At 40.5% G+C, this 24586-nt stretch overlaps 1 protein-coding gene and 1 long non-coding RNA gene across 4 annotated transcripts in view; both read right to left on the bottom strand.

Moving 5' to 3' along the window:
* Positions 1-2156, bottom strand: part of LOC124045828 (E3 ubiquitin-protein ligase MIB2-like) — a 65913-nt gene extending 63757 nt beyond the window's left edge. Inside the window, exon 1 of the mRNA XM_046365513.1 lies at positions 2024-2156. The gene's annotated coding sequence lies outside the window, so the exon portion shown is untranslated. The remainder of the gene's footprint in view (positions 1-2023) is intronic.
* Positions 2157-6943: 4787 nt separating this feature from the next.
* On the bottom strand, positions 6944-10449 carry LOC124045079. Of its 3 annotated transcripts, none has more exons than XR_006840776.1 (4): positions 10203-10449; positions 9895-10043; positions 9319-9377; positions 6944-8247 (listed from the first exon to the last, which is right to left on the bottom strand). It is a non-coding gene; the product is annotated as an uncharacterized LOC124045079 (long non-coding RNA). The 3 variants fall into 3 exon arrangements; XR_006840777.1 differs by having other exon boundaries at positions 9895-10031; XR_006840775.1 differs by having other exon boundaries at positions 9895-10207.
* Between the last annotated feature and the right edge of the window lie 14137 nt (positions 10450-24586).

Genomic DNA, 24586 nt, shown 5'->3' with positions numbered 1-24586 from the left:
CTGGGAATGTGATGAAAGAAATAAAAACTGAAATGTATTATTCTGACATTTAACATTCTTAGGATCACCGCTTTATTTTAACTTCCCTAAAACAGGGATTTTTTTACTAGGATAAAATGTCAGGAATTGTGGAAAACTGAGTTTAAATGCATTTGGCTAAGGTGTGTGTAAACTTCCAACTTTAACTGTACATGATTCCATATGTGTTATTTCATAGTTTTGATGTCTTCACTATTATTATACAATGTAGAAAATAGTCAAAATAAAGAAACCATTAAATGAGTAGGTGTGTCAGAACCTTTAACTGGTCATGTAAAATTTGGGGGATTTGCGTGCCCATGAAAACTGTTTTCACCCCATCACATAAGGAGACACGCAATGTAGTTACACTTAATTTCTGAGATCTCTATACAAAAAAACTGTCCAACCTCTAGAGCCAGAATTCTTAGTGTTAAAGTTCAGTGTCTAATTTAACTGATTAATGCTTAATATATGCTATAACGACAACTTACACGGTCATAAATGCTAGGACAGAAAAGTAATGTTTTATGTCACACGATTTTGGACAAATCCGTCAAGACACCAACCATGAGAAAGGGTTAAACAGGTTTTAAATCAACTGGTGAATTTGATTGAATATAGCTATGTTTCCCCCTGAAATCTTAATGTAATGTAATGACATGAGAAAAATCAGATTATTATAAATGACTTATCAGCAGCTGTAACAAGTTGTCCAGTGTAGGAAATCCTCACTGGTACCCTAGTTTATAGAAAGACCCACACACAAGTCATATTCTGCACTTCCAAGTTTCAGACAACTTTCAGCAGCAGCATCTTGGCAATACACATAAACTGGAGGCATAAATTAGGCATAATGCCTGTGATTTTTCAACAATCAACAAGATCAATGTCAATAAATGAAAAAACAGCTTAAATGTATACTAGGCTAGAAGGAACACTCAAACAAACCCATGAGGCATAGCTCAAGCGTAGGGGCACATATGATTCATTTTTGAGTAATACAGAGCAAATTATCACATATCCTGTATGGTAGGATAGACAGTGATAACCTCATTGTCCCAAAACAGCCTTAAGAACATTAGCCAAGCTAATTGTTTTAAACCTTTATTTAACTAGGCAAGTCAGTTAAGAACAAATTCTTATTTTCAATGGCGGCCTAGGAACAGTGGGTTTAACTGCCTTGTTCAGGGGAAGAACAACAGATTTTTACCTTGTCAGCTTAGGGATTCGATCTTGCAACCTTTCGGTTACTTGTCCAAAGCTTTGGGCTAACTAAAGGCATAGGCCTACTTATTATGTAGTTGACTTCATTTATGCAATACAACCATATTGAGGCTTTGAGGCTATTATTTGGCGGCAGGTCTAATATTGCTAGTTTAGCCAATCAGCCTACAAAAATGTAATTAATGTGTCACCAAATTAACATAAACTACTTCACTGACACACAATGTAAACACTTTGGCTACTCCTGAATTTCAGGAGGTATAGGTTTAACGTTAGACCCACGTGGGTTTTAAATGTGTGAAAGTAAGTGGATATACATTAAAGTGCAATCCACACAGCTGCTTAAAATGTCCGGAATTCTATCCTTTTCAATGGCCATAATGACATTAGGCGACAACAGCTGCCATGCATGGACTGAGGTTTATTGATTACGTCGTGAAAACGTTTACCGTTTAAGATCCAAACAGAACCAACCTGAACGAAACGGGGAGGGACATACCTGCATTTATCCAATAGAAATGTTTTCCGTTTGGAGTAAACGGTTTCTGTTGCAAAACGTTTACGAACAGACGAAACGTTTTGCAACAGAATCGCCTTAACGGATCATTTACACCCCTGATATGCATTACGTTAGCTACATTCATTGGTACAGCTGGTAGTCCTGATAAGCTAACGTTAGCTAGCTAGCACACATTTAGCTAGCTAACTCTAAAAACGTTTAGCTAACATTTTAGCTAAGCTACTAGTTCGAAAAAATGTTTTGTCGTGCTTTCCTTACCCGACTTCAAATATTTAATCGGTGTTAACGTGTAACTCCATATGGGTGTCTATGGTCATGGTTAACGTCTGCTGTGCTCAGGACGGAAGTTGATTGGCTAACTAGCAAGTTGCAACCTAGCCAGTGGGCCACACGCCCATACCAAAGATTTCTTATAACTAACCCAAGATAGACCACAGCCTGTCGTTTCCAATGGGGCAGAACAAGCAAGGAGGTGGGCCGAGCCAGGCACTAGCTAGCGTGATCCTATTGGCATGTTCTAGCATCTATTTGCATATTTCGGTTAGGGAACTCTGAAGTGGGCGTGTGCATTAACTCAATTTGCCCTTGAACTCCTTCTAAACAAGCAACTTTAAAAACTTTGACAAAGGGTAAAGTCTACTAAACTTAGTCCACTCTCCGTAACAGAGTCTAGTTTGGGGAACAGAAAACTGTACTGAGATCAAATGTTTCATAGATGAGAAAATAAGCAGAACATCGGCCAAAATCATCTTTTTCGCTTTGAAGAGATACATAAATGTGTTTATTCTCTTGTTTTGTTGCATTTATGATTGTTTTTTATTTTTAAATATATTTATTTAAATATTCAAATGACTAAATATGGACACGTTCCGTTTAGATTGTTCTTCTCCTTTTCAGTTCTGTTTTAATTTGTTTAAAAGCTGTCTCAGTGGAAAACAACATATTTTAAATTGACATTTGACAACGGGTTTTCTATATTTGTTCTCCATCTTCTCCCACCGCCAGCCACTGGGCTTCCTCTCATCACCATATTTGGTGGTGGGTGAAAAAGCCAACAGGATGCTTCAGATTTGCACATCCGGTGAAACATCTGGCTCATTGTTCTATCTGTGCTCATACAATGAATTGTGGAGGAAATACAGTGCGTCACTTCTTGTTTTCTCATGCACAGAAATAGCTGGGTGGCTAACCCCTCGCATAAAATGTATCTATTCATGTGTTGAATGTATTTATGTTTCCTATAAACATTAAATAACAATAGCCTGCTCAGAGGACATAGTTTGTCACCTATCCAGTAACGTAATTTAACTAGCAGATTGACTCTTTGATCAGACCGACAGCGTCATTGATTCAAGGCTGGGTAATCAATTCTGCAGTCAAATTTTTTCAACATTAGTGCTGAATGATTAACCGAAAAGTTTATTTTTATTTTTAATAACTAATTGACCTTCATTGGTGAAATGATTTGAATTCCATTTCGTAGGTTTTTTTATTCGGTGAGCTTGATGCTCCGTTTCTGTAAAGATAAATCAGATCAATCCCAAACCGTGCGATGTAGTAAGGAGTTGAAGTTTCAAACAGAATAAATATTCAACATAGTTTAGCACAGAAACGTGTTAATCCACTACAATGACCGTAATCCATTGCGTGCTCACTTACTGTTGGGTCTGTGTGGAGCAAACAGAAAAGAGAAAGTTTGAGAGACAGAAAACAGTTGCTTTGCATGGTATCAGTCAGTGGTGGAAAAAGTACATCATTGTCATACTTGAGTAAAAGTAAAAATACCTAGGTAGAAAATTACTCAAGTAAAAGTGAGTCACTCAATAAAATACTACTTTAGTAAAAGTCAAAGTATTCGGTTTTAAATACTTAAGTATCTAAAGTAAACGTAATTGCTAAAATATACTTAAGTATCAAAAGTAAAAGTATAATTTTACATTCCTTATATTAAGCAAACTAGACGACACAATTTTCTAGTTTTTAGTTATTTACGGATAGCCAGGTGCACTCAAACACTAAGACATAATTTACAAATGAAGCATTTGTGTTTAGTGAGTCTGCCAGATAAGAGGCAGTAGGGATGACCAGGGATGTTCTCTTGATGTGTGAATTGGACCATTTTCCTGTCCTGCTAAGCATTCGAAATGTAACGAGTACTTTTGGGTGTCAGGGAAAATGTATGGAGTAAAGTACATTTTATTTACAGTGGCTTGCAAAAGTATTCACCCCCTTGGTATTTTTCCTATTTTGTTGCCTTACAACCTGGAATTAAAATGAATTTTTGAGGGGATTTGTTTATTTAAACAACATGCCTACCACTTTGAAGATGCAAAATATTTTTCATTGTGGAACAAACAAAATATAAGACAAAAACAGAACTTGAGCATGCATAACTATATACACCCCCCCAAAGTCAATACATTGTAGAGGCACCTTCTGCAGCAATTACAGCTGCAAGTCTCTTGGGGTATGGCTCTATAAGCTGGGCACATCTAGCCACTTGGATTTTTGCCCATTCTTCAAGGCAAAACTGCTCCAGCTCCTTCAAGTTGGATGGGTTCCACTGGTGTACAGCAATCTTTAAGTCATACCACAGATTTTAGATTTTATTGAGGTCTGGATTTTGACTAGGCCATTCCAAAACTTTTAAAACGTTTCCCCTTAAACCACTCGCGTGTTGCTTTAGCAGTATGCTTAGGGTCATTGTCCTGCTGGAAGGTGAACCTCTGTCCCAGTCTCAAATCTCTGGAAGATGTAAATAGCTTTCCCTCAAGAATCTCACTGTATTTAGCGCCATCCATCATTCCTTCAATTCTAACCAGTTTCCCAGTCCCTGCCGATGAAAAACATCCCCACAGGGATGGTAGTCTCAGGGTGATGAGAGGTGTTGGATTTGCCCCAGACATAGCGTTATCCTTGATGGCCAAAAAACTACATTTTAGTCTCATTTGACCAGAGTACCTTCTTTCATATGTTTGGGGAGTCTCCCACATGCCTTTTTTTGAGAACACTAAACGTTTTTGCTTGTTTTTTTCTTTAAGCAATGGCTTTTTTCTGGCCACTCTTCTGTAAAGTGTACAGCTTAAAGTGGTCCTATGGACAGATACTCCAATCTCAGCTATGGAGCTTTGCAGCTCCTTCAGGGTTATCTTTGGTCTCTTTGTTGCCTCTCTGATTAATGCCCTCCTTGCCTGGTCCGTGAGTTTTGCTGGGCGGCCCTCTCTTGGCAGGTTTGTTGTGGTGCCATATCCTTTCCATTCGTTAATAGTGGATTTAATGGTGCTCAGTGGGATGTTCAACATTTCAGATATGTTTTTATAACTCAACCCTGATCTGTACCTCTCCACAACTTTGTCCCTGACCTGTTTTGAGAGCTCCTTGGTCTTCATGGTGCTGCTTGCTTGGTGGTCCTCCTTGCTTAGTGGTGTTGCAGACTCTGGGGCCTTTCAGAACAGGTGTATATATACTGAGATCATGTGACAATCATGTGACTCTTAGATTGCACACAGGTGGACTTTATTTAACTAATTATGTGACTTCTGAAGGTAATTGGTTGCACCAGATCTTATTTAGGGGCTTCATAGCACAGGGGGTGAATAAATATGCACGCACCACTTCTCTTTTTATAATTTTTTGAAATAAGACATTTGTTTTATTTCATTTCACCAGTTTGGTATATTTTGTGCATGTCCATTACACAAAATCCAAATAAAAATACATTTAAATTACAGGTTGTAATGCAACAAAATAGGAACAACGCCAATGGGGTGAATACCTTTGCAAGGCACTGTGGGAATGTAGTGGAGTAAAAGCTGTCAAAAATATAAATTGTAAAGTAAAGCACAAATAATCCCCCCAAAAACTACTTTTTACTTAAGTACTTTACACCACTGGTATCACTACCTGAAAATACATGATCTAAGTGTTTGATACTTTGGCATTCATCAGTTATATAAAAAGCATGTTTTTTTACTTTTAAGAACTACTCAAATAGTGAATTTGTCAGACAGCATAGGCAGCAGCTCTATAGAGATGAGATGACTTGGAATGAAAAAATAAATGTATCAAATAAAACAAATAATGTGAATAAATTATGGTTAATAAGTGATGAGCAGTAATGGGCAGTCACTACTTTTGTTTTATTTTGTTATAGCATTCAACCCACATAATGCATAGTGCATTTACTGTCTACAAAATTATCGAAATTGAAAAGTGATTATTTTAATAATTGAACATAAACTACCACAAAAAGCACCAATTGTTCAGCACTATTCATTATGTAATCCAACATTTTACTGAATGTGTGCCCTCCAAGGACCATTCATGGCTGCACCCCTGCCGAGTCATGTGAAATCCATAGATTAAGGCCCAATTTATTTAAATTGACTGCTTTGCTTATATGATCTGTAACTCAGTAAAATCTTTGAAATTGTTGCGTTTTTATTTTTGTTTAGTATACTTCTGGTGTACCAAACAAAACTCAATGACCCTGTCGGTGTGATTAACAGAAGATTGAGGCAGCAACTAAGCAAGCCACCTAGCTAGTCAACCTCGGTAGGTAGCTAGCTAAACGCTGCATCAACCTTTCGCTTGACTTTTCTCTTTAAAACAAAAGTGGCATTGAAGCGTCGTCCTCACAACTAAACAAAATAAAACATCAAGTTGCGAAGAGCGGCGGTCCAGGCCAGTTGAGGTTAGTGGAAATGGCGCTCTCTGCTGGTGGCAGAAAAACAGACCATGTGTACTGGATGTTTAAAAATCATTCGTTTTTTTTGTCAACAAATGACTCGACAGAAGTTGTACTCCATTCCATTCTCTTGTCATGTTACACCAAATCTGTTTATTTAAAAAAGGTGCATCCAGATCACTATACTATTCATTACCACTTTGTTGATTTGGTCTGTCTATAGTTAATATACAGGTACTCAGTTACAACTGAGAGAGAATTAGTCGTTTTCAATGTTATTATGAACAATGCAATGATGTTCAAACAATGTTTTTTCAGCAACAGTAACTGAGTGATGCAAGTGCTTTATCATAGGAGTCCAACAGAGGGAGTATGTGTTGCTTGTGGCCATGGTCCCTAAAATGTTTTTGCACTATGACCCACCCAAAGGGTGCCACAACTGAGTCTTTATTCTCATCCATGCTTTCCCACTCTACTGCATATATTAAGCATTTAAAAAAAATGTTTTTAATAAATTATGTAAAATATAACATCTCATCTTGTACAATGAGTTCCATGTTTTTAATAAATTATGTAAAATATAACATCTCATCTTGTACAATGAGTTCCAAATATTTGCACAGCTTTGGCATAATTGCTTTATAGCATATTTTATATGCACAACAGGACACCAAAAATGCATAGTATTTTAAAAAAATACATTAACAAGAGCAGAACTACAGCCCAATACAGTAATTAAAGATAAGTTTAGGTGGGATGCACAACCAGTACATTTATGCACTTACGCTAATCTCCATATAACCCAAGCCCACTCATGTGGTTTTGGAATTGTGTGCCAAGCTGAAGCCCACCCCTCATTGTGAGGGACCTGCTGTTGGGTTGGCCCAGTCAGTCCCTGACGCTCTGAGGCTTGGTTAAGGAGGTTACTATGGTGAATAAGTCCCATCTGTAGAGTCTACAGAGGATATCTGAATGTCTAGCATCTGTTTGATGCTACAGAGCCCTGTACAGTTTTAATATAAATGTCTGTGAATTCATAAGGGCAGACAAATTTGAAAGACTAATAGAACATATCTATATTTATTTGATGGTGGTTCTAAATTATAGGGCTCTCCAACCCTGTTCCTGGAGAGCTACCATCCTGTAGGTTCACTCCAACCCTAAACTAGCACACCCGAGTCTAATAATTAGCTGGTTTTAAAAAAGGAACTAGGTTAGTTACAACTAGGGTAGGAGCATAAACCTACAGGAGGGTAGTTCTCCAGAAACAGGGTTGGACACCTTAATTGAGGATGACGGGCTAGTGGTGATGGCTAGAGTGGAACGATATCAAATACATCAAACAGTTTCAATGTGTTTGATACCATTCCATTTGCTCCGTCCTGGCCATTATTATGAGCCATCCTCCCCTCAGTATCCTCCAGTGTGTTCTACATGATCTTATGCTGAATCACACTGTCTGCGTTTACACACACAGCCCAATTCTGCTATTTTTTTCACAACAGATCTTTTTCAGAGCTGATCTGATTGACCAAAAGACCCATTAGTGAAAAAATATCAGAATTGGGCTGCCTGTGTAAATGCAGCCATAGTCCTTTATCTGGCTTCGGTACACTGGCAATTGTGTTTGGCATGGTGCACTGGGGAAGCGGAGACTCTTTGTGCTATGGCGATGGGCTTGTCCTGTCTGCGGTGAATGGCCAACTGGATAAGGCTCTACCGAAAGTGGTGTAGGGCTTCTTAACCACCAACTGTTTGGTCCTCTTGAAGAATATTTCCTGGTACTGCACATCTCCTAGAAAAGACATGGTTGTGGTGTTAGCATTTCACACTCTGTGGAAGGGATGTAGGGCAACACAGCCTTTGGTGGTAAAGGTATCAACGGAATGGGACCGGCTAGCATATTGTTTAGGGAACATTGGGAGCTGCTTTTGAGAGGAAAGTGAATGTGCTGGGGCGGGCTCAAGGAAGTGTGAAAAGTCTTTGAAAGGCAGTATTCAACACAGTATGAATTGTTGTGTATGGGAGATTGAGGAGAAATGGTACCTCAATCGCTCTCGCTTTGTGGGGTATCTGTACTTTACTATTTAGATTTGACAGCTTTTACTCCACTACATTTCTAAAGAAAGTAATGTACTTTTTACTCCAAAATTTTTCCCTCACACCCAAAAGTATGTTACATTTCAAATGCTTAGCAGAACTGGAAAATGGTCCAATTCACACACATCAAGAGAACATCCCTGGTCATCCCTACTGCCTCTGAACTGGCAGACTCAAACACATGCTTCATTTGTAAACATTGTCTGAGTGTTGGAGCGTGCCCCTGGCTAACCATAAATAAAAATTGTGCCGTCTGGTTTGCTTAATATAAGGAATTTGAAATGATTTATACTTTAACTTTTGATATTTAAGTATATCTAAAACACTTTCTCAGGTAGTATTGTAAGCACAACCAAAAACCTCTTCCTCATCTCAAAGTAGTGTCTGTAAACATCCCCCAGCCCATTGACTTTGACAAATCATTCTTGTCAATAGTAGCCCTTTGTAGACATGTCTTTGTATTGTATTTTCTGCAGAGAGAAGAATGAGGTGGTTGTGTCGTTACTGTTGTCACTCCCTCATGCTTGTGTACCCAAAATGCCCCTGCTTTGGGGTATTTTAACAGCAGGACACTGTGGAATGACTCCAGATAACCGGTTTTACAAAAATAAAAAAGGTCAAAGGAAAGGAGGGGTAGACTATGGTCTGGAAGGTACTCTGTGGTCCTCAGGCTACCTCTAACCACCTGTAACCCCATAACACAAACACTACCCAATTCATGTTAATACCATACTTACTGTAAATTGAGCTATCTTAGCAAACTTACCTTCACCTTGTGCTGAGCTGGGGGTTGGACGCGAATCATGGTGTAAGATTCTATACCACCTGCAACAAAATATAGAATACACAACTTAACCACCCCACCAATTGTATTGATCTCTATTAGACTGGCTAACTAAGCATACCTAACATGGACATTTCAATATTGTCAGTTTGCTGTTAGCTAACTATATTGGCGACACTAAATTGGCACCACGAGTGTTGGCCAACTATAGACTGTTTATACACATTCATCATTAATACCAACACGCAAACAAAGCGCGAGTTAGCTATATCGACAATTCTATTTTTAATAACATAGTGTTTACCACACAAGGGTGAATGGGTCGCTACCAAATAAAAATACAAAATAAGAGTAACATTAGCTAGCATCAGAACGAACAAACATGTTCACCCCGCTGAAGGTAATTTAGCTAACTACCAGTCTAGCAGTGATTACCATGGCAGCCATACGCGTAATTGATTGACAATGTATACCAAAAGAGAACTTAGCGATATGATTTAACGTTAGCTGATGACTTCCAGAGTTCAATAGGACTGTAACGTTAGCTAGCTAACTTACCCAGCTAGTCCAACTAGGCTAGCTGACGTTAGGTTACTTCTAATTGAGAATCTTCCATTTTGTTGTGAAGGAAAGTATATCGATGGTATCGCATCACTTCTCAACTGTCGTCGAAATACATCACCCATCAGTTCAGCCTGAAAACCCATCTGATAATCGTTGGTCACATCATTATTGATAACCGTAACTACTTGCAGAATCTAATTAGCACAACAGCCAGCCACATAACACCACACGGACATGATGAATATTTACAAATGAATATTTACAAATGATATATATATTTTGTTTAGAGAAATTGAGATTACTGTGTGGTGATCTTCTTCTATGGTATAATGGCGTTCGCAACAATTAAATGTGCATTCTGCCACCTACAATGCGGGTGGATAATGATTTACAATTTGGGTAAAAATAAAATATCATACTAACTACCCAAAAAATAAATGAACCAAACAAAATCATACTAACTACCCAAAAAATAAATGAACCAAACAAAATCAATCTGCTTTTCTGTAAAACCCTCATTCTAATCAGGTCCCAACCCCGGCTCAGTATCCTACTGTGAGGGCGGGACATTTCCTAGCGACAAAGGTCATTGTAGTGTTTCTGTCTTGGAGCCCCAAAACGTATTGGCCGCAGCTTTTATTTTTTTAAATTTTTGTTCTGTTTTGGGACAATGAGGTTATCACTGTCTATTCAACCATACAGGATATGTGATATGTTTTTATTTTTACACATTGTATAGTAATAGTGAAGACATCAAAACTATGAAATAACACATATGGAATCATGTAGTAACCAAAAATGTGTTAAACAAATCAAAATATATTTGATATGAGATTCTTCAAAGTAGAAGAATCTTGCAGTAACCAAAAAAGTGTAAAACAAATTATTATTATTATTTCACCTTTATTTAACCAGGTAGGCTAGTTGAGAACAAGTTTTCATTTACAACTGCGACAAGGCCAAGATAAAGCAAAGCATTGTGACTAAAACAACAACACAGAGTTACACATGGGATAAACAAACGTACAGTCAATAACACAATATAAAAATATATCTACAGTGTGTGAAAATGTAGAAGATTAGGGAGGAAAGGCAATAAATAGGTCATAGTGGTGAAATAATTACAATTTAGCAATTAACACTGGAGTGATAGATGTGCAGATGATAATGTGCAAGTAGAGATACTGGGGTGCAAAAGGGCAAGAAGATAAATAACAATATGGGAATGAGGTAGTTAGGTGTGCTATTTAAAGATTGGCTGTGTACAGGTACAGTGATCGCTAAGATCGCTCTGAGCTGCCCAATGCTTAATTTTAGAGGGAGATATGGGTTTCCATCTTCAGTGATTTTTTTTTTTTTTTTTTTTTTTTGCGATTTGTTCCAGTCATTGGCAGCAGAGAACTGGAAGGAAAGGCGGCCAAAGGAGGTGTTGGCTTTGGGGATGACCAGTGAAATATACCTGCTGGAGAGCGTGCTACGGGTGGTGTTGCTATGGTGACCAGTGAGCTGAGATAAGGCGGGGCTTTACCTAGAAAATACGTATAGATGACCTGGAGCCAGTGGGTTTGGCGATGGATATGGAGCATGGGCCAGCCAACAAGAGCATACAGGTTGCAGTGGTGGATATAGTATATGGAGCTTTAGTGACAAAACGGATGGCACTGTGATAGACTACATCCAATTTGCTGAGTAGAGTGTTGGAGACTATTTTGTAAATAACTGCTTAAGTCAAGGATCGGTAGGATAGTCAGTTTTACGAGGGTATGTTTGGCAGCATGAGTGAAGGAGGCTTTGTTGCGAAATAGGAAGCCGATTCTAGATTTAATTTTGGATTGGAGATACTTAATGTGAGTCTGGAAGGAGAGTTTACAGTCTAACCAGACACCAAGGTATTTGTAGTTTTCCACATATTCTAATTCGGAACCCTCCAGAGTAGTGATGCTAGTCGGGCGTGCGGGTGCAGGCAGCGATCGGTTGAAGAGCATGCGTTTTAGTTTTACAAGCATTTAAGAGCATGGCATTGAAGCTCGGTATGGCATTGAAGCTCGGTTGGAGGTTTGTTAACACAGTGTCTAAAGAAGGGCCAGATCTATACAGAATGGTGTCGTCTGCGTAGAGGTGAATCAGAGAATCACCAGCAGCAAGAGCGACATCATTGATATATATACAGAGAAAAGAATCGAGAATTGAGTCGAGAATTGAACCCTGTGGCAGCCCCATAGAGACTGCCAGAGGTCCGGACAACAGGCCCTCCGATTTGACACTCTGAACTCTATCTGAGAAGTAGTTGGTGAACCAGGCGAGGCAGTCATTTGAGAGACCAACGCTATGGAGTCTGCCGATTAGAATGAGGTGATTGACAGAGTCGAAAGCCTTGGCCAGGTCAAAGAAGACGGCAGCACAGTACTGTCTTTTATCGATGGCGGTTATGATATCGTTTAGGACCTTGAGTGTGGCTGAGGTGCAGCCAGGACCAGCTCGGAAACCAGATTGCATAGCAGAGATAGTACGGTGGGATTCGAAATGGTCGGTGATCTGTTTGTTAACTTGGCTTTCGAAGACTTTAGAAAGGCAGAGAAGGATGGATATAGGTCTGTAACAGTTTGGGTCTAGAGTGTCTCCCCTTTGAAGTGGGGGATGACCGTGGCAGCTTTCTAATCTTTAGGGATCTCAGACGATACGAAAGAAAGGTTGAACAAGCTAATAATAGGGGTTGCAACAATTGCAGCGAATAATTTTAGAAAGAGGATTCTCATTGTCTAGCCCAACTGATTTGCAGGGGTCCAGATTTTGCAGCTCTTTCAGAACATCAGCTGTCTGCATTTGGGTGAAGGAGAAGCGGGGGGGCTTGGGCAGGTTGCCGCGGCGGTTGCAGAGCTGTTGGCCGAGGTAGGGGTAGGGGTAGCCAGGTGGATAGCTTGGCGGGCCGTGGAAAAATTCTTGATGAAATTCTCGATTATCGTAGATTTATCGGTGGTGACAGTGTTTCCTAGCCTCAGTGCAGTGGGCAGCTGGGAGGAGGTGATCTTATTCTCCATGGACTTTACAGTGTCCCAAAACGTTTTGGAATTAGTGCTACAGGATGCAAATTTCTGTTTGAAAAAGCTAGTCTTTGCTTTCCTAACTGACTGTGTATATTGGTTCCTGACTTCCCTGAAAAGTTGCATATCGCGGGGCTATTCGATGCTAATACAGTATGCTACAGGATGTTTTGTGCTGGTCAAGGGCAGTCAAGTCAGCAGTGAACCAGAGGCTATATATGTTCTTAGTTCTACATTTTTTGAATGGGGCATGCTTATTTAAGATGGTGAGGAAAATACTTTTAAAGAACAACCAGGCATCCTCTACTGACGGGATGAGGTCAATATCCTTCCAGGATACCGGGCCAGGTCGATTAGAAAGGCCTGCTCGCTGAAGTATTTTAAGGAGCGTTTGACAGTGAGAGATTTATTTTTGGAAAGGTGGATTTTAAAAAGTAGAACCTCAAACTGTTTGAGGAAGTAAGACCTGGATTGTAAGACAGAACTCTGCAGGCTAACTCCGCCCCCTTTGGCAGTTCTATCTTGATGGAAAATGATGTAGTTGGGGATGGACATTTCTGAATTTTTGGCGGCCTTCCTAAGCCAGGATTCAGACAAGGCTAGGACATCAAGGTTGGCGGAGTGTGCTAAAGCAGTGAATAAAACAAACTTAGGGAGGAGGCTTCTGATGTTAACATGCATGAAACCAAGGCTTTTACGGTTACAGAAGTCAACAAATGAGAGCGCCTGGGGAATAGGTGTAGGACTGGGGGCTATAGGGCCGGGGTTAACATCTACATCACCAGAGGAACAGAGGAGGAGTAGGATAAGGGTACGGCTAAAGGCTATAAGAACTGGTCTTCTAGTGCGTTGGGAACAGATAATAAAAGGAGCAGATTTCTGGGCGTGGTAGAATAGATTCAGGGCATAATGTACAGACAAGGGTAGGATGTGGGTACAGTGGAGGTAAACCTATGCATTGAGTGACGATGAGAGAGGTTGCGTCTCTGGAGGCACCAGTTAAGCCAGGTGAGTTCTCCGCATGCATGGGGGGTGGGACAAAAGAGCTATCTAAGGAATGTTGATCGGGACTGAGGGCTCTACAATGAAATAAAACAATAATAACTAACCGAAACAGCAGTAGACAAGGCATCTTGACATCAGAGATAGGCATAAAGCAATCATGGGTGTTGGTCGGGAGAGCTAAGACAACAACGTGTAAATGGCGATGAATGGGCATAGAGGGTCAGTTAGGTACACACAGGACCTGAGTTCGAGGCTGGGACCGACAGATAAACAAAATGTGGTACAGTGTTAATGAACAGACCAGCAGGCATCAGCTGTGTAACCGAGTGATCATAGGGTCCAATGAGCAGCAATAGGTGAGTCAGGGAGCCGTTTGGTAGTCGCTACTACGCTAGGCAAATGGGAGACACGGCGTTCAGAAAGCTAGCGGGCCGGGGCTAGCAGATGGTTGTTTGGCGACATCACAATGGAAAGCCTGTTGAAACCACATCGGATGATTACGTTGGCAGACCAGTCGTGATGGATCGGCAGAGTTCCGTGTCGACAATAAAGGGTCCAGGCCAATTGGTAAGCTAAAAGGTGAAGACCGCTAGCAGGGGCAAACAATGACTAGTAGCTAATATCTAGTTTGCTGGCTAGCTTCTTATGGAGGTTCCAGTTATAAGGTATGAAAGAATAGCAGATCTGTACCACATTGGGTGAGGCGGGTTGCAGGAAAGTATGTTTAGTTTGTAGATGGAAAGTGAGATTAAAATATATATGAAAAAAATGAAAAACACACTATTTACAGACTAACTAACATGGGACAAGACAATTAATCACTGTGGCAATAAACGGCAATAAATGCCACAAAATCCACCTTCTTCACAATGAGTGCATCTGTCACGTTCTGACCGTAGTTCCTTTGTATTGTCTTTTATTTTAGCATGGTCAAGGCATGAGTTGGGTGGGTTGTCTATGTTAGTTTGTCTATGATCTTCTATTTCTGTGTTTGGCCTGGTATGGTTCTCAATCGAGGCAGCTGTCAATCGTTGTCCCTGATTGAGAACCATATTTAGGTAGCCTGTTTTCCATTGTGTTTTGTGGGTGGTTGTTTCCTGTTTAGTGTTTTTGTTTCACATTTCAGGACTGTTTGTTTGTCGTGTTTGTTGTTTTGTCTAGTGTTGCATATTTCATGAAATAATATGAACACTTACCATGCTGCACCTTGGCCCTCCTCTCCTTCCCCAGACGACAAGCGTTACAGCATTCAGATCACTCATTGACTTAAAACACTAGCAACTGGTTGCAATGCATCCACTGCCATTATTTTCAACACTGTTGCCTCTTGCCCCTTCGACTTTCTTCACCGCCTCTACATAGGAGATCCGCTGCGCAGCCCTGATTCTTGACACCTCGACCTCCTTCACCCGAATCTACCACAACTTTTGCTCATTTTTTTCCATTCTTTAATTTCACTATTTTCCATTCTTTATCACACATTTCACCTCTGCGCGAGGCGTTGGCAGGTATGCGCACCTATGTGGTGGTCGTTTGAAGTAAACAATGCCATCATTCAAGTTTGTGAGCACATCCTGTCACATTGTGTTTTTGCGTTTGGCCTGGTATGGTTCTCAATCAGAGGCAGGTGTCGTTAGTTGTCTCTGTTTGAGAATCATACTTGGGTAGCCTTTTCCCACTTGTGTTTCGTGGGTGTTTATTTTCCGTGTCAGTGTTTGTTTCCACACGGAACTGTTTCGGTTTTGTTTTGTCACGTTGTCGTTTAATGTTTTGTTCAGTGTTCTTGTTATGCTGGTGAATGAGGACCCAAAAGCGACTTAACAGAAACAGAGTCTTTATTCCAGTCTTAAACAAAAACGATACTCCTGGATATATCTTAGGTAAATACAAAACAGGAAAACTGAAATCCTCTCGTCAGTAGAGAGGAACGACTGGAGACGCGACCACAGACTGCAGGTCGCTTCGGGAAGGCACAGGCCGTAGCTGACATAGACACCTGCTCACACGCAGCATCTGAAGAAGGCAAAAACACGACAGGGCGGAACAAGGACACAGAACAGCAAACATCAAACAAGGATCCGACAAGGACAGAAGCGGAAAACAGGGAGAAATAGGGACTCTAATCAGAGGGCAAAATAGGGGACAGGTGTGAAAGAGTAAATGAGGTAGTTAGGAGAATGAGGAACAGCTGGGAGCAGGAACGGAACGATAGAGAGAGAGAGCGAAAGAGGGAGAGAGGGAGGGGGAGAGAGCGGGATAGAAAGAGGGAAAGAACCTAATAAGACCAGCAGAGGGAAACGAATAGAAGGGAAGCACAGGGACAAGACATGATAATCAATGACAAAACATGACAGTTCTTTAAAAAAAAACCAGATGAACACTTACCACGCTGCGTATTGGTCCAATCCTTGCTACTCCTCCTCAGAAGAGGAAGAGGAAAGCCGTTACACGTCCCCTCTACCTAGTGGGCAGTATCAGCATTCGCTATGAATGCCGGACCTTGTGGTTCACTGTGCAGACGAATACACAGGGAGTCGAAACTTCCAGATTCTACCAGTGAAATGAAAATGTGAGAGTTCTAGCTTGTGGTTTGGATCATTGTGATTTTTATGATAAAAACGTAATGTTGTGAATATAGTTACGACTATATGCCGTGGCAGAGCCAGGGGGAAATTCCTGTAATCAGTTATTTCCCAACCCTGGTGTCAGTGCAAGACCCATGTGCTTAGTTAGTGCAAGACCCATGGCACAGAAACTGACCTAGAGTTTGTCGTTATCTGTTGATATCCTATGTTTGAGCCCTAATGGGGGGTGAGTGTTGACTAAGGGCCATGTGGAAGGTTGCTTTGCATCTTGGTTTGGTTTTACTGGGGCAGGGACAGGGTGGTACAGAGCACCCTTGTCTCCTAACCCAGCACAGCATCCGCTGAACTAATGCAAAGCTATTTGCATAGGAAAATGTAAGTGTAGTCTTTGAAGGCTGGAAAGTTAGCTAGGCATATATTACTTTTGGATCTATTCGACATTGAAGTAAACATAACTATTTAGTACTAACCAAACCTGGATCTCTTGGCTTGCGAGACTAATACTAACCTATTCTACAAGAAAGAGTTGAAAATGTATCTGTGCACAAAATCATCATCTGATCTATGTATTTATTGATAAGTATATCATAGATTGTGGGTTATACACCCTCCAAACCATTTTATTATAGTACTGTCCAACCTCATTTACAGTCAACATTAATTACTACTCAAAAGATTAAATATACATTATGCTCATTGTATCATGATTTCAGATAATTGTATGTCTGTTTAGTCTTTCCTCTGTCGGCCTATATGTGAAGCCCTATACACTATCCACAGTTCCACACCCATAATTGTACAGGAAGCATACCAGACTTTCTCTGTGGACAGAGACAGATTTGCCTCGGATGCAAATGTCAACTGTTGTGCTTGGCATGGAGGTTCAAGCTGCAGGCAGCACGATACAGAAGACTGGGACACGCAGAAGACTGGGACACATTTTCATCTCAACAATGGAAAGGGCTTTTCATATTCTATGGGCCTATCCTTGGTTGTTTTTCAAACATTTGGATTCACACTATTCTTGAACCATGAGGGGATGTATGATGTCATTGTAAAATACGTGGTTATTTTAGCCACAGCACTAGACTCAATATTCTGGCTGTGGTGTATGATACATTAAATTACATTCCTTCCGATCCTTAGAATTGTCTGATTTTGAAAGTCCTGAATCTGCCGCACACACACGCAACCACGTATACACACGCAAGTATACACACACACAAACACACACACCTCTCTCTCTTCCTTTAAAGTGCCTGCGCCCCACCACCACATGAATAGGCCCAGGCTCTGTGCAGTCGGCAGCTGTTTTCTTTGAATGACCAAAGACAAAAAGCCTTAAATCTACAGGCCACCTTTCATCTGTACATTTGATTGCCACTTTACTCACCCCATTGTGACTGCAAAAAAGGTATATGTCCCTGGGCTCAAAGTTACTACTACACTGAATCCTGTAAACTCCATTTTCAATATGCAGTTGACCACAAATAATTAATGTTGCTGGTGTTACTTGCTATCACACACCATCCAAGGCAAGAGCATACCTAAATAATGTTGCATGAAGCTAGATATGAAGATTTGATGGCAAAGAAATAGAAAACAGGTTTGTGTAAAATCTGTATGTACAGTTGTGACATACCCTCCCACTCTGTCTGCCGAATTCAATCTCTTTGTTCTTGTTTTCCATAAGAGGATGTCAGTGGGCGGAGCCCGGAGGGTCATCAGCTAAATGCGACACATCTGGGCTCGGGTGTGTCCTGGTGATAAATACACCTTTCCCCCATTCATTGGAAAGACTCTCCACACAGACAAAGGGTTGGATTTTGGTTGTGGGCTGTTTTGTTTGGCACCTCTCAACACCCCTCATTATAACATCTATACACGCAACCACTCACTTACTGATTACCCCCCCCATTGTTACTTGTTTATAATTTACTTTAGTTAATACATTTATTTTTGTTATTCCTTGACCTCTATATTGTCTTCCTTTTTGTTACGGGCTATGAGCCGGATCATGATACAGTGCATTCGGAAAGTATTCAGACCTCATGACTTTTTCCACATTTTATGTTACAGCCTTATTCTAAAATGGATTAAATAAAAAAATGTTCATCAATCTACACAGAATACCCCATAATGATAAAGCAAAAACAGTTTAGGAAAATGTTGCTAATTTATTGGAATAAAAAAATGAAATACCTTATTTATATAAGTATTCAGACTCTTTGCTATGAGACTTGAAATTGAGCTCAGGTGCATCCTGTTTCCATTGATCATCCTTGAGATGTTTCTACAACTTGATTGGAGTCCACCTGCGGTAAATTAAATTGATTGGACATGATTTGGAGAGGCACACACCTGTCCATATACATTAAGGTCCCACAGTTGACATTGCATGTCAGAGCACTGTCAAAACCAAGCAATGAGGTTGAAGGAATTGGCTGTAGAGCTCCAAGACAGGATTTAGTCGAGGTACAGATCTGGGGAAGGGTATCAAAAAATGTTTCCAGCATTGAAGGTCCCCAAGAACACAGTGGCCTCCATCATTCTTAAACGGAAGAAGTTTGGCTGCCTGGACAAATGGTGTAATCGGGGGAGAAGAGCCTTGGTTAGGGAGGTGACCAAGAACCCTATGGTCACTCTGACAGAATCTTCCAAAAGGACAACCATCTCTGCAGCACTCCACCAACCAGGCCTTAATGGAACAGTGGCCACTCCTCAGTAAAAGGCACATGACAGCCCGCTTGGAGTTTGCCAAAACACACCTAAAGGACTCAGACCATGAGAAACAAGATTATCTTGTCTGATGAAAAAGTGAAGGGGTCTGAATACTTTCCAAATGCCAAAAAAATAAGTGTTTGAAAGTATCAGTCAGGATTTCTGCTGGGCTCCCCAAAGGAGGAAGGGGAAGACTATCCTCCTCAATGAATTTCAGAAGGAAAAAAGTGAAACATTAAAAAAAGTTATCCTTTTTATACTGAACAAAAATATAAATGCAACATGTAAAGTGTTGGTCCCATTTTTCATGAGCTGATATGAAATATTACACAAATGTTAGTGAACATTTATCCTTTGCCAAGATAATCCATCCACCTGATAGGTGTGGCATATCAAGAAGCTGATTAAACAGCATGATCATTACACAGGCAAGGGGACAATAAAAGGCCACTCTAAAATGTGCAGTACATCCAACCAGACGTGGCAGTACGTACAACCGCCTCACAACCGCAGACCACTTGTATGGCGTTGTGTGTGCGAGCTGTTTGCTGATGCCAACATTGTGAACAGAGTGCCCGGTGGTGGACGTGGGGTTATGGTATGGGCATGCATAAGCTACAGACAACGAACTGACAACGAATTACATTTTATCGATGTCAATTTGAATGCGCAGAGATACCTTGAAGAGATCCTGAGGCCCGTTGTTGTGCCATTTACCCACCGCCATCACATCATGTTTCAGCATGATAATGCACGGCCCCATGCCGCAAGGATCTGTTTTAGTTCCCGCCAATATCCAGCAACTTCGCACAGCCATCAAAGATGGGACAACATTCCACAGGCCACAATCAACAGCCTCATCAACTCTATGCGAAAGAGATGTGTCGCACTGCATGAAGCAAATAGTGTTCCCTCCAGATACTGACTGGTTTTCTGATCCTCTTTTTTTAAAGGTATCTGTAGATCTATAGATTAGGGCCTAATTTATTTATTTCAGTTGACTGTTTCATATATGAACCGTAACTCAGTAAAATATTTTAAATTGTTGCAAGTTGCATTTATTTGTGTTCAGTATAGATAAAACTATACTAAATATATTCACAAGTCACCAAATAATTGATTATAACACTTTTGCAATGAAGGTGCCTCAGCAGCATTTTGTAGCGTAGCACCATGGTGTAGTTGGATGAGAGCTATTTTCTGTTCTCTTTTGGGTACATTGACTTCAATACAAAACCTAGGAAGCTCATGCTTCTCACCCCCTTCAATAAACTTTCACAGTAACTATGACTAAGACTAATTAACATAAACATTTTTAGCATCTACAGGCTCCACTCATACAAGCAGCATACACGCCTCTGATGCACGCCTTTGGAACATCTACATTTAAAGAACTATAATAAATCAATTGAATATACGCCATCACTTGTCTAAAGGAACATTATTAAGAAGAAAATTAAAATGTATTTCAAATTAACAGAATATGACTTGGCCTACTGTATGTTATCTGGCTATGCATCATGCCATAGGCTACTACCCACCATTGCGACCTGTACGCTCTCGTTGGCTGGCCCTCGCTTCATACTCGTCGCCAAACCCACTGGCTCCATGTCATCTACAAGACCCTGCTAGGTAAAGTCCCCCCTTATCTCAGTTCGCTGGTCACCATAGCATCTCCCAACTGTAGCACACGCTCCAGCAGGTATATCTCTCTAGTCACCCCCAAAACCAATTCTTTCTTTGGTCGCCTCTCCTTCCAGTTCTCTGCTGCCAATGACTGGAACGAACTACAAAAATCTCTGAAACTGGAAACACTTATCTCCCTCACTAGCTTTAAGCACCAACTGTCAGAGCATCTTACAGATTACTGCACCTGTACATAGCCCACCTATAATTTAGCCCAAACAACTACCTCTTTCCCAACTGTATTTAATGTATTTATTTATTTTGCTCCTTTGCACCCCATTATTTTTATTTCTACTTTGCACATTCTTCCATTGCAAAACTACCATTCCAGTGTTTTACTTGCTATATTGTATTTACTTTGCCACCATGGCCTTTTTTGCCTTTACCTCCCTTCTCACCTAATTTGCTCACATTGTATATAGACTTGTTTATACTGTATTATTGACTGTATGTTTGTTTTACTCCATGTGTAACTATGTCGTTGTATCTGTCGAACTGCTTTGCTTTATCTTGGCCAGGTCGCAATTGTAAATGAGAACTTGTTCTCAACTTGCCTACCTGGTTAAATAAAGGTGAAATAAAAAATAAAATAAAAAGGCTGTAGACTTTAAAAATATAAAAAAAATAATTATAGGCTGTAGACTTGTACACAAGATATGCTTATAGGTCCCGTGTCATTATTTTATGACGTTATCATAAGAATAATATATTTTAATTTAGCTTAATAAATTATAATGGATATTTTTCCCATTCCCGAGCGAGGGTGCGCGCATGTGAAGTGGCTACGTTGAAACAGGTCATATATGCTAGATGTAGAGTTATTTGGCAATTTTAGTTGTGAATGATACAAACCTTAGAATGTCTTAGAAATCACAAGATATATGGGCTGCATGATGCGACAACAGGTTATTGATTTGAGAAAATCCCAACAACACAAAATTGCGCTCTGTTCCTTGCCTCAGGCTGAACAATGAGTTCTCTCATCAAGTGATCATATTTCCACCGGTCAGACTATTCTAAATTTAATCTTGTTTTTACTAATATGTGAAATAAGTTTCGATTTAGAATGGCCCATCATCAAATGGGCAAGAACAGGTGAAAGACAAAAAGACATGTCATCCGTTTGCGCTGGAATAGCGAATGGAGCCCACTTTTCCACTCGTATTTTTTTTTTAACCTTTATTTAGTCAGTTAAGAACAAGTTCTTACAATGACGGCCTACACCGGTCAAACCCTGCCCTAACCCGGACGACACTAGGCCAATTGTGCGCTGCCCTATGGGACTCCCGATCACGGCTGGTTGTGATACAGCCCGGGATCGAACCAAGGTCTGTAGTAACGAGTTAATTTCGCTGTGCCACAGGTGATATTCCGCCCAAAATCTGTATGCAATGGGCACTCCAACTCTGTTCCTGTAGCTACCCAAGTGCTTAATTTGGGAAACCAATTGAAATATGTTCGGGAACATCGATAGTAACATGTTTTCACAACGAAACATAGCCTATTTAATTAAACAGTTGACAGCCACTCTGCGCGCTGGAGAAAGGAATGAAGGAGAGAGGGATGGATATGGAAACTCACGATGGTGAGATATTCTGTTGTGTTAGGCATTGAAACAACATCCACAACGACCATATTTTCCATTCAGTTTCAACCTATATTGTTGAACTTCTTTCTTCAAATTGATCAATCACAATGAGATGAGTTTTAAAAGCACATACTGTTTTGGTAAGTGTTTGTGATTTTCGAATGCTTTGCATTGATGTTAGAGGAAAATAGAGCCCTGAGTCCCAGGCCATTAGCGACCTGATGATCGTTAGAGTTGGGCAGGCTACTTATAATGCATTACCAGAGTGCGTAAAAGGAGATTACCATGACTCAACTGTCATGTAGAATTTTACTGCGGTCATGACTCAGTGTACCATTCTCCAGCACCCCCCCCCCCCCCCCCCTCCAAATGTCTCTCAAATAGAAGGGGGGAACTAACAAAGAGTCATTGACCAACAACCAAAACAAAACAGGTGGGGTTCTGAAATACACTCATGGGGGTGTCCACTGAAAGTTGACGAGCAACAACAACTGGATCCTAAAGACAGCAATCATGAGTAGCCACTAAATTTGCCAAAGAGGAAAACAAAAGAAACACCCACACCAAACTAAAAGACAGGAAGCAAACCAAAAAGGTAGAGCAAAATCAAATAAAGGATTTTTTTATTGAACTCATATAATATAATAAATAATAATATATGCCATTTAGCAGACGCTTTTATCCAAAGCGACTTACAGTCATGTGTGCATACATTCTACATATGGGTGGTCCCGGGGATCGAACCCACTACCCTGGCGTTACAAGCGCCATGCTCTACCAACTGAGCTACAGAACCCACATATAAAGGTGTTGACCCTCCACATCTCTCAAGACAACTTGAGCACTGGGCAAGCCACTCTTAAATACACCTGAGGCAGCACAGGTAAAACACCTTCCCACTAACAAGACAGCAACCAGCACAGGTGTAACACATACTGACTAATGACGTGACACCAATCGGTGAGCCCTACTCACTAATGAGCTATACATGCTAAAGTCCAACCTCAAAACATAAATGGAAAAATCTAAACCTGTGTCACCACAACAGCCTTAATTATGACAACTTTCAGAGGACGTCCTCCAACCTATCAGAGCTCTTGCAGCATGAACTGGCATGTTGTCCACCCAATCAAAGGATCAGAGAATTAATCTAGTACTGAACGCATCAGCTACAGCTAGCTAGCACTGCAGTGCTGCGCATGAAATGTGGGGAGTAGTTGCCTCAAAGAGAGAGAAAGACAGTAGTTTTGAACAAATTAATTTCTTCCAAAATTATGTAGAAGCAAGAGAGAGATTGCTATATTTCATCGTATATATACTACTGTTCAAAAGTTTGGGGTCACTTAAATGTCTTTGTTTTTGAAAGAAAAGCAAACATTTTTTCCATTAAAATAACATCAAATTGATCAGAAATACAGTGTAGACTTTCTTAATGTTATAAATTACTTTTGTTGCTGAAAACGTCAGATTTTTAAAATATCTTTTTAATGGAATATCTACTTAGGTGTAGAGGCCCATTATCAGCAACCCTCACTCCTGTGTTCCAATGGCACGTTGTGCTAGCTAATCCAAGTTGATAATTTTAAAAGTCTAATTGATCTTTAGAAAACCCTTTTGCAAGTATGTTAGCACAGCTGAAAACTGATGTGCTGATGAAGGAAGCAATACAACTGGCCTTCTTTAGACTAGGTGAGTATTTGTAGCCTAGAAGGACAGCATCCCGGAGTCGCCTCTTCACTGTTGATGTTGAGACTGGTGTTTTGTGGGTACTATTTAATAAAGTTGCCAGTTGAGGACTTATGAGGCATCTGTTTCTCAAACTAGACACTCTAATGTACTTGTCCTCTTGCTCAGTTGGCCACTGGGGCCTCCCACTCCTCTTTCTATTCTTGTTAGCGCCAGTTTGTGCTGTTCTGTGAAGGGAGTAGTAGCTCCCTTCCATAGCTCCGCAATGAGAGAGGGTGCAGGCCAGGCAGCAGGCTGTTAGCAAGGCTACCAGCTTAGTGGGGTCTGCCACTAGCACAGTCAGTGTAGTCAGCTCAGCTATCACCATTGAGAAC

This window comes from Oncorhynchus gorbuscha, linkage group LG10 (genome assembly GCF_021184085.1).
Source record: "Oncorhynchus gorbuscha isolate QuinsamMale2020 ecotype Even-year linkage group LG10, OgorEven_v1.0, whole genome shotgun sequence".
Classification (NCBI taxonomy): domain Eukaryota; kingdom Metazoa; phylum Chordata; class Actinopteri; order Salmoniformes; family Salmonidae; genus Oncorhynchus; species Oncorhynchus gorbuscha.
This window is presented reverse-complemented; position numbering and strand designations above follow the sequence as displayed.